The sequence below is a fragment of the Hippocampus comes genome, unplaced genomic scaffold (genome assembly GCF_001891065.2).
Source record: "Hippocampus comes isolate QL1 unplaced genomic scaffold, H_comes_QL1_v1.1 scaffold51, whole genome shotgun sequence".
NCBI lineage: Eukaryota > Metazoa > Chordata > Actinopteri > Syngnathiformes > Syngnathidae > Hippocampus > Hippocampus comes.
Window position 1 is genome coordinate 1,464,624 of NW_017805497.1, and position 9,352 is coordinate 1,473,975.

A 9,352-nucleotide genomic window follows, 5' to 3' on the forward strand; every position below is an offset into this window, starting at 1 on the left:
CCCGCCCCTGGCCCCCCTGTCATTTTGCCCCCAAAACAGTAAGGTTATGGAGAAGGATGAAAAAAGAGAATGTGACACATCTCTTCACCGTGCCACCAGCTGCAATTTCTGTCATCTGGTGGAACTGTCAAGAGACCGCAGGGAAAATGAATAGCTTGAACCTGAGAGAAGAAAAGAACGTGTTGAAAAAAAGCAATGTTCTACTCGTATGTCAGAGAAGCTGCAGGGGAGAAGAAAAGGCCCCAATTACAAAGTGAAAAAGACGCACTTAGACACACAAACACCGGAATGTGCTGCAAGAGAAATGGAGTCAAATCCTGCAGACGAATAGCGCATTAAACAGCCGGCATCCTTGCTGGCCAGCCTCCATGGGAACTGCGTTAAAGCGTCTCGACAGCTGAGTGATGTTAAGCAAAGTAAACACAATAAGATAAATGGCGCAAAGAAGCACACACTGCCAGGCGCGGTATGGCGGTGACACAGTGGCCACTGTGTTAATGAAGAAGTTATCAATGTTTGGCAACATGGACACCGTGTCACTGAACCGCGCTTGCACTGTGTTCAACGGTCTTACTGCTGCCTCGTTAGGATCACACAGTACAGAGCAAACCGAGAAAGTTCCAGCATGTACACACAAAAGCAACTGCATTCGCTGTACTAGAACAATCTATCCATCCATTTCCAGGGTTGCGGGTAAGTGATTTGGACTGCCAGCTGACTTGGATATGACGGCAGATGGCACCTTAGACTGGCTGCCAGCCAGTCGTCAAGCAGTACACGTGGATCAAAAAGTATTCACATCAAATTTCACAAGTATTGGCAATTCAGAATCGTCAATGGACTTAATATGCATGTTTTTAGAATGCGGCCGAAGCAAGACCATTCTAATTCCACAAAGAGACGTTCCAGTGGAGATTGATCGAAACCCCAATTTCCTAACTGTGAGACTGACATGTACAGTAACTAAATAAAGTGCCACCCATATTTGCAACAGCATTCATGAAGAAGCAGGGTTGCGCTACACTACAGCTACAATATAAACAATGCTGTTCTTGTATTAGCTTGCGTCAATCGAAACTGATGAATATTGTTTGTGTGGCAAAGTTTGGTTGGTTGGTTTTAACCCTTTAAGGCACAGCGGTTACTACAGTGGACAGCTTATCGCGTTATCAGGTTACAGGGTGCAGGAAGGGGTTAAACAGTGTTACCTTGAATTTTGAATGTCTCATAAAATGCATCATTTCGACCCAAATCTTTGTGCAAATCGTCATGTTGTGTATTTGCGATGTTGGACAAGAAGGAATCCTGAATGAAGATGTTGACTGCTAAATTAGCTTGTCATGACAGCTCTTAGCCAGCCATATGCTATAGCCTGCCAATGCATTTGGGAGGGGTTAAAAAAACAAAAACAAAAAAGCCTCAACAGCGTGGATTTTCACGTAATTCGATTGGGTCAGGTACATATCGCCAGCAATAAACACGGCAGTTCACAATACAAGTGACTCACTACCGGAAGCACGCCAGTGCAGCATACATGCTCCTAGTCAACGTGAGGAGACAACTCCCACGGGAATACATCAAGTCAACCAAGGAGCCACGACTATTCAATGTAATTGTCAAGATGTCCACCTCCAACTCATCATATTGACCTCATCCGTCCAGGAAGCGAGATGAGCATGCATGTCACTTATCCAACACGTTGTCACTATCTAGGGGAACCCCTCAAATTTGTGATACTCTTGACAATTTATCACTGCACCTGTTTTTCATATCTGTACAGTATTCAAATGAAGCTTTGAAAAGCATCTCTTTCCTAGGAGACAATGAATCAATGTTTTATAGTATATTGTAATGATCCGCAATGGTCTGTTTACAGAAATAAAATCCAGCAGCTGTCTGCCCTGAGGCACACTGGAGGACAAGGAGGCTTCTCCATGGTTACCTATATCGGTACAAGTGGGAAGCGTCACTACACAGCGAACCAAGGAAGGCTGGATTATTGGGATAACGCCTAATGAGGCAGAACGGGGCTAATTCTATTTGAACTTCTCCTCTTGAGTCAACTTTACGGACACGATTAGCTCGCTGACACGAGAGACGGGAACAGAGGGGTTGTGGGAAGGCGACGGCGGCAGGAAAAAAAAAATCAATTTCCTCCCTGGGCAGTTCAAAACAAATGTTATGAAATTAATATCCTGCCTTTTACTGTAGTTGACCCACTACTCCGCTGGGTATCATCACGAGGGAAACAAATTGACTTCAAGTTGTTGCGACTTCATATTTTAGCAGTTTGCGCGAGAGTAAATCATGCAAGCTATTTGAGCCAATAATATCAACAATTGAAGGAATAATTCATGTTTACGTGGGCTCTGCGCACAAACAGTGGAATAGGAGTCCAACTCCAGATGAAACTACTGGCATGCATTCTCTTTGTATACATTGCGGCTCTGTGGAATCTCATGAGAATTGCAGTAGGAACATGATGCGCTATGTCGTGTCCGTAACTGGACATCCTGTTCAGAAACACACCACACAAGCTCATACTGATTTCTGGAGCTTTTTATTATTCCACATTGGTTAGGGTTGGTGTATATAATTTGATTTTATCTACCCATGCATGCATTTCCTATAGCGCTTTCTCGTTACGGTTGCAGGTGGGCTGGAGTCTATCCCAGCTGGCTTTGGGCAGCCTCACACCCCTGGTCTAGTCGCCAGTCAATTACAGAGCACACAAATAATCATCCATTCTCACGCACATTCACTCCTTTGGACAATTTAAAGCAGGGGTGGGAAAAGTCGGGAGGCTGGATTAAGTTTAGCAGATGGACAAGTTGAGACACGCCTCGTTGCTAACAAACCAATTTCAAAATTCAGCATGTGGCTACTTTTTTTTTTCGGAGAAAGACTCCATTAAATGCAAATTATGAAGGTAAGAGCCACATGGCAGAAGTGGTTAGACATTTATGTCAAAAAAAAGAAAAAGGTTTTCTGTGATGAAAATAAATTTATCATAAGGTTCATAATGATTGTGTAAAGACTAAAGTCCACTCGGTTTGCCACCTTTCAGATCTGGAAATAAGTGACACTCCTCACAGCATCGTGGCAAAACCATGTGGGCGAAAAAAATGTGAGGGTTTGGCTCCCCAAAACCATTGAAATGCATAGAATCATATATATATATATTTTTTTATATGGAAAAAAAAGCTTTGATTAAATTAACATTATTACACGTCATCTGAGCCTCTGGGACATGGGGTCACTTGGTGGTCAGTAAGGAAGGAGAAGTCAAGAAAGCGTTTTGACGTACTTAAAGTTTAAAGTGCTTTTTTAAAATGTAAATAATTTAAATTGGGAATTTCTCCATTCTGAGACAAATAAAGGTTTTCTTATCTTCTTCTTTCTTAGCAATGAACACAATTTTTTTTATTGAGTAAAGTAGCCTGAACCTGAGCATAGCTTATAGGCCATTAAAAAGTACTTTAAATGAAAGAAAAATCCGTATTTAAACACTTGGAACAATTATGAAAGGTTGCAGGTGGGCTGGAGTCTATCCCAGCTGGCTTTGGGCAGCCTCACACCCCTGGTCTAGTCGCCAGTCAATTACAGAGCACACAAATAATCATCCATTCTCACGCACATTCACTCCTTTGGACAATTTAAAGCAGGGGTGGGAAAGGTCGGGAGACTGGATTAAGTTTAGCAGATGGACAAGTTGAGACACGCCTTGTTGCTAACAAACCAATTTCAAAATTCAGCATGTGACTACTTTTGTTTTAGGAGAAAGACTCCATTAAATGCAAATTATGAAGGTAAGAGCCACATGGCAGAAGTGGTTAGACATTTATGTCAAAAAAAAAGAAAAAGGTTTTCTGTGATGAAAATAAATTTATCATAAGGTTCATAATGATTGTGTAAAGACTAAAGTCCACTCGGTTTGCCACCTTTCAGATCTGGAAATAAGTGACACTCCTCACAGCATCGTGGCAAAACCATGTGGGCGAAAAAAATGTGAGGGTTTGGCTCCCCAAAACCATTGAAATGCATAGAATCATATATATATATATTTTTTTATATGGAAAAAAAAGCTTTGATTAAATTAACATTATTACACGTCATCTGAGCCTCTGGGACATGGGGTCACTTGGTGGTCAGTAAGGAAGGAGAAGTCAAGAAAGCGTTTTGACGTACTTAAAGTTTAAAGTGCTTTTTTAAAATGTAAATAATTTAAATTGGGAATTTCTCCATTCTGAGACAAATAAAGGTTTTCTTATCTTCTTCTTTCTTAGCAATTAACACATTTTTTTTATTGAGTAAAGTAGCCTGAACCTGAGCATAGCTTATAGGCCATTAAAAAGTACTTTAAATGAAAGAAAAATCCGTATTTAAACACTTGGAACAATTATGAAACACTTAATAGCCAGAACTTGAGTATATAGACCTGGCCTACTGTGAACCTGAGCATAGCTTATAGGCCATTAAAAAGTACTTTAAATGAAAGAAAAATCCGTATTTAAACACTTGGAACAATTATGAAACACTTAATAGCCAGAACTTGAGTATATAGACCTGGCCTACTTGAGTATATAGACCTGGCCTACTGTATTGTATGCATATAAAGGGCTGTAAATTACACAAAGCTTGTCTGGGGACACTTGCACTGAAAGAGGACAATACTTAAATTAAACACCTAGCCTATAAAGTGCTTTAAATGTAACAACTTTGGACAACTTTACTTTAAGAGGAAGGAAAAAATATTCAAGTCTCAATAGATGGAACTACAGAAAACCACAGAAAATATTCTCCGGCAAACTTTACATTTTGCTTTATAGTCCTCTCCACTGACACTGTCAAGCCAAGGGTGTGTCTCTTCCCACTCTCGTCTATATATATGTTGCCGTTTCCTCTTTTGAGTACGGGTAGAGTCTCACGAGTATCCGCCTGTAGTCAACATTTTTAAAACCCGTGGCGCAGTCTGGTGTTTAGTGTGCAGTGAGCGAGTTACTAGGCAACGATCACGACAGGCAGCGGCAGTGCGAAGGGGCTGGTCTGCCTGCGTGCAGGCAGACAGACAGAGGATTTGGCACAGAGCGGACGTCAGTAGCGTAAAACGAACAGGGGTTCAGCCCCTGCTAAAGTTTTTGACAAAGTAGCCAAGAATGTGAAAGTGGGAACGTCTATTTGCACCCTGCTGCGACCTGGACAAATGGAATGTAGAGTCAAGTGGAGAGGTTGGGAAATGGATTATGGAGGCGTGAGGGAGGAAGAACATGATGGATGTTGAGACTGAAAGTTGATGTTGACAGGCACTCCATGAAGCATCCTGTTTTAAGAGGAATCATCTTTCATGTTTTCTTTCAGGGCACACAAAGTATTCTCAGGCTGAAAGAAAAGCTCGCATGCGTAAGATTGGTCTTGGTGTTGAACTGTGTTTCATAAATGAGTACGGAAGTATTTGAGCAAATGACTGATTTCAATCGGTACAGATATGTACATATTATTTTGGCTTATTAGCTTAACCCAGGAAGGGAGGGGTGGAAGGGTAGATGTGAGCCTGGATGGGGGGGTGGGGATCCTCCTGTGGGGAGGAGGGGAAAAGCGGGCGGGGTAGCTCTGTGGCACATTTTCTACAAAAATTTTGAATCAGAGATGCAAGTAAACTTTGAGATTTTTTTATTTTTTGGAACGGATTCTGAATCTTCTCTTGTTTTTTTTTTCAAGCATATCAGATTTTCATCACAACAACAATAATACTACTACGACTATGAATAATAATCATGTTTTATGCCAACATCTTTACAAATATTTATGATTTCAGGTGGATTTTTTTTCCTGAAATGTCATATAGCTATAAATTACAACGCATGGTAAAAGCCGCATTGTGTAAGCTTTTATAGGTCAAACTGATCCACAAAAGTAAAAGTATCTCAAAATCATGATGTGCTAGAAAAAAGTAATGATTTTTAAAATCAGCACTGAATATATGTTCAGGGGCATATCGAGCCATTTCTGGTCAATTGTTATTAAAAGGAACAAGAGTATTTTGGGTACACATTTTATCTTATTTTATTTTATTTTTTTTGCATTCATGTACCATCATTTCGTCCATTTTCCATACTGCTTATTGTCACTATGTTCACGCGTATGCTGGAGCCTATCCCAGCTGACTTTGGGCAAGAGGCGGGCTTTTGGAATGTGGGAGGAAACCGGAGTACCCAGAGATGATGATAAACTATTGTTTTATTATTAAGCACTTTGTAAACCTATTTTCTATCATTAACCCATTTAATATCGCCGGTCATATTTGTGAAGGACAACAATGATTTAATTTACAGGGCTCTAAAAATTGTTATTACTGATTACTTAAAAGGGCTACCAATGACACCTGATTTTGACTTTTAAATGTCTGGGAAGAATTTGGGTTTAAATGGGTTAACACATTCACATTTTTAAAAAAATAAATCTGATCTACAAAATGGGCAGAGCAAAGATGCCAACCCAGAACCTCTCAACCGTGAGGCAGATATGCAAACTACTTATCCAGCATGTTTTCCTAATGTTTCATTCTTAAAAGGCATGAAGATTTCGCAAACAAACTGTCAAGGCTAAATATGATCAGTTTCGGAGTGAGAAAAGACTTTTTCAAAACAGTTATTAAAACGTGTTCTTGAGTGGAAAAAAACCCCGACATCAGTAATTGGTATATTCAATAAGGTGAGGCACTCCTCAAAGGTTTCCATCATATCACTACTAAATGCAGTAGCGGCCTTGAATCCGTCCTCAGGAAGAGTTTTACTCTTTAGAAAATACAAGCTATGAATCAAAGCAGTGTTCTCCAAAGCGAGCTGCCTTTCCCGGCGAGGGCATCAATCAGAAAATTCACTATCTGCTCGGGAAAATGGCCAGCAATAATGTTAAATGTGCAATTTTCTCTTTCCAAAGTGGGCAAGATAAGGTCGGAAACAGAGCAATCACAGAGTGCATTTGCATCACAATTTAGTCAGTGTCGGAGAAAATAAAGTTCGAGCACAAATTTGGCGTAATAGAAGACGAGATAGTGGCCCTGCGCCAGACGACACAGCGTGCGACTGCAGCGGGTCAAAGGTGAAAATTATTCCGCCCCAATCATCCATCGGTACATGTGACATTTGCTGTCATATTTGCGTGGAGCAGAGGTGCTGTTTGGCAGAACGACTGTGCACCTCTCACTTCCATAGTATTTCTGAACAAGGCTGCTTTCAGAGGCAGAAAATGACACGTAATTATATTTACCGTCATTCTCTCACAATGCTGCCCGTCTCCCATGTTTGACCCTTGCCTTTCTCGACAAAATATGCCCTCGATAGTTTCTCTCTTACATGAGCCAGACACCTCAATGCTTGGTTACTGTCACCTGGAAACAGACAACGGAGTGTGGAGGGACTTTTGAACCATTATTTAGTGTGCGTCGTTGCTTTTAGACAGTCACATTACAGCTGCACTCGCGCCGCTGTCTTGTTGATGTATTATTCGCAACAAACAAGCCCCTGAGAGCAGCATGATTTCCATTTGGGCTATTAGAAAACTTGCTCTCATGCAAGCACGGGCGGCAATCTTTTTTTCATCACAGACCGCAACACACACATCACCGACAGATTTTGCGCGTCTTTGAAAAAAATCAAACAAGAGTTTCAAGCCAGCCGAGGGAATTTGAATGCATTTCACACACACTTGTTTGTGTAAAGCAAAAAAAAGAGCCCAAAGACGACTTTTTCCGTAACCTTCATGTTTTGAGTGTGGAAGCATGAAAAGTTCATTACATCAAGCTTAAATGGTTTAAACTCCTAAATCACCTTAAACAACATGCAAAAGTTCTTTTGCAATCTCAGGAACCAGGAAGCCAATCAAATGGGTTCATTCGAGTGGCTTGAAGTCATCAACATTCAATGAAGCATTCTTGTTTCATTCATCAACACCGATCCAATGTTTCGTGGAGCAATGAAAATGGGGCTTCGACCTTGACGGATGACCAGTGATTACGAGCTCACGAGTCAAATGGACGTTTCTCGAGTAAAACAGAAAACTCGACTATCACAGCCTATTACATCATTGTTGCTTTCGGGTTCAATAGCTTGTCATCACACCGAATTTAAGATCATTGCATTGGCTCCCTGTGTGTCTCAGGTTGGATTTCAGGTTCTTTTTACTACCTGGGCCATCATATCAAACTGAAGTGGTTTTATTTTATCAATCCTCATTGGGCCCTGAGGTCCTCTTCTCTGGCACAGAATTTTTAATTGTTCCCAAATCTAGAACAAAAACCTACCGAGGAGCTGCTCCCGGAACAGCCTGCCAGAAGACCATCAGAGCCGCAGGGACTATTGATGCTCGAGACTCACCTGTTTGGGTTATAGTTTTTCATTGATTTCTTTTCTATTCTAAAATTGATCTACTCCCTTATTTATTCATTTATCTATTCAATGTGAATCCCATTTTTATTGTAGATCTTTTTTTTTTTTTAATCCTGCCATATGACCTTTTCTGGCTGGTGACCAGTTCAGGGTGTCCGAAGACAGCTGAGATAGGCTCCAGCACGCCCGTGCACTTTGTGAGGTTAAGCGGATTAGAGAATGGATGGATGGATATGATCTTTTAGTCTTTTTACCCGGATGATTAGGATAGTAGTCAATGATGACTGAAGCTTGCGCTGACTCATTTTTTTTGTTTTGCTGCCACTGGCCTGAACTGCTGGGGGGGATCTCCCTTGATTCACAGAGCTTGCCTTCCTCCTCCCTTGACTTCTCTCCATCTTTCTCACCTCATCATCGTGTAGTATCTTACTAACCTGCTGTTCTTTGTCTTTGCCCTATGGTCGATGATGAGGCCGGGGACAGCGGTATCGGGAGCAGATCAGTATCATCGTTGTTGCTGACATCATGGGACTATTACTGTTGATACGGCTCACTCTGTCACTGCATCTGAAACCGAGCCAGATGGTTACCCCACAAAGCCTGGGCTCTATTTTCTTCCTTAGAGTTTTTCCTTGCCTCGCTTACCAGCTGCTTGCTCATGTGCTCATTGCTCATCAACTAAACCCTAGTTGGTTATATTATTGAAAAAAACATGTAATGTAACGCATGAGGATTTTGGTTCTTGACCTGCTCGGTGTGTAAAACTGCTTTGGGATAACTTCTGTTGTGAATTGGCACCGTATTAATGAAAGTGAGTTGACTTGACATTTAACTTTTTCATGTGTGAACATAACTTTCTGGACTTGGAGCTGTACAATAACAAGTTCCATCAGAGTGCATCTGGTGGGATATGGTGAATTTATATTGTAGGCTTGTTCGCAACCTTGGATACTTGGATACAGTGT

The 9,352-nt window shown here is 41.2% G+C and overlaps 2 long non-coding RNA genes across 2 annotated transcripts in view; both read right to left on the bottom strand.

Moving 5' to 3' along the window:
• Positions 1-7,488, bottom strand: part of LOC109519769 (uncharacterized) — an 18,832-nt gene extending 11,344 nt beyond the window's left edge. The window contains exon 1 of the long non-coding RNA XR_002169024.1: positions 7,270-7,488. This is a non-coding gene — a long non-coding RNA (uncharacterized LOC109519769). The remainder of the gene's footprint in view (positions 1-7,269) is intronic.
• On the bottom strand, positions 4,386-4,649 carry LOC109519768 (uncharacterized). The gene is made up of 2 exons (XR_002169023.1): positions 4,590-4,649; positions 4,386-4,438 (listed from the first exon to the last, which is right to left on the bottom strand). It is a non-coding gene; the product is annotated as an uncharacterized LOC109519768 (long non-coding RNA).
• Positions 7,489-9,352: the final 1,864 nt, after the last annotated feature.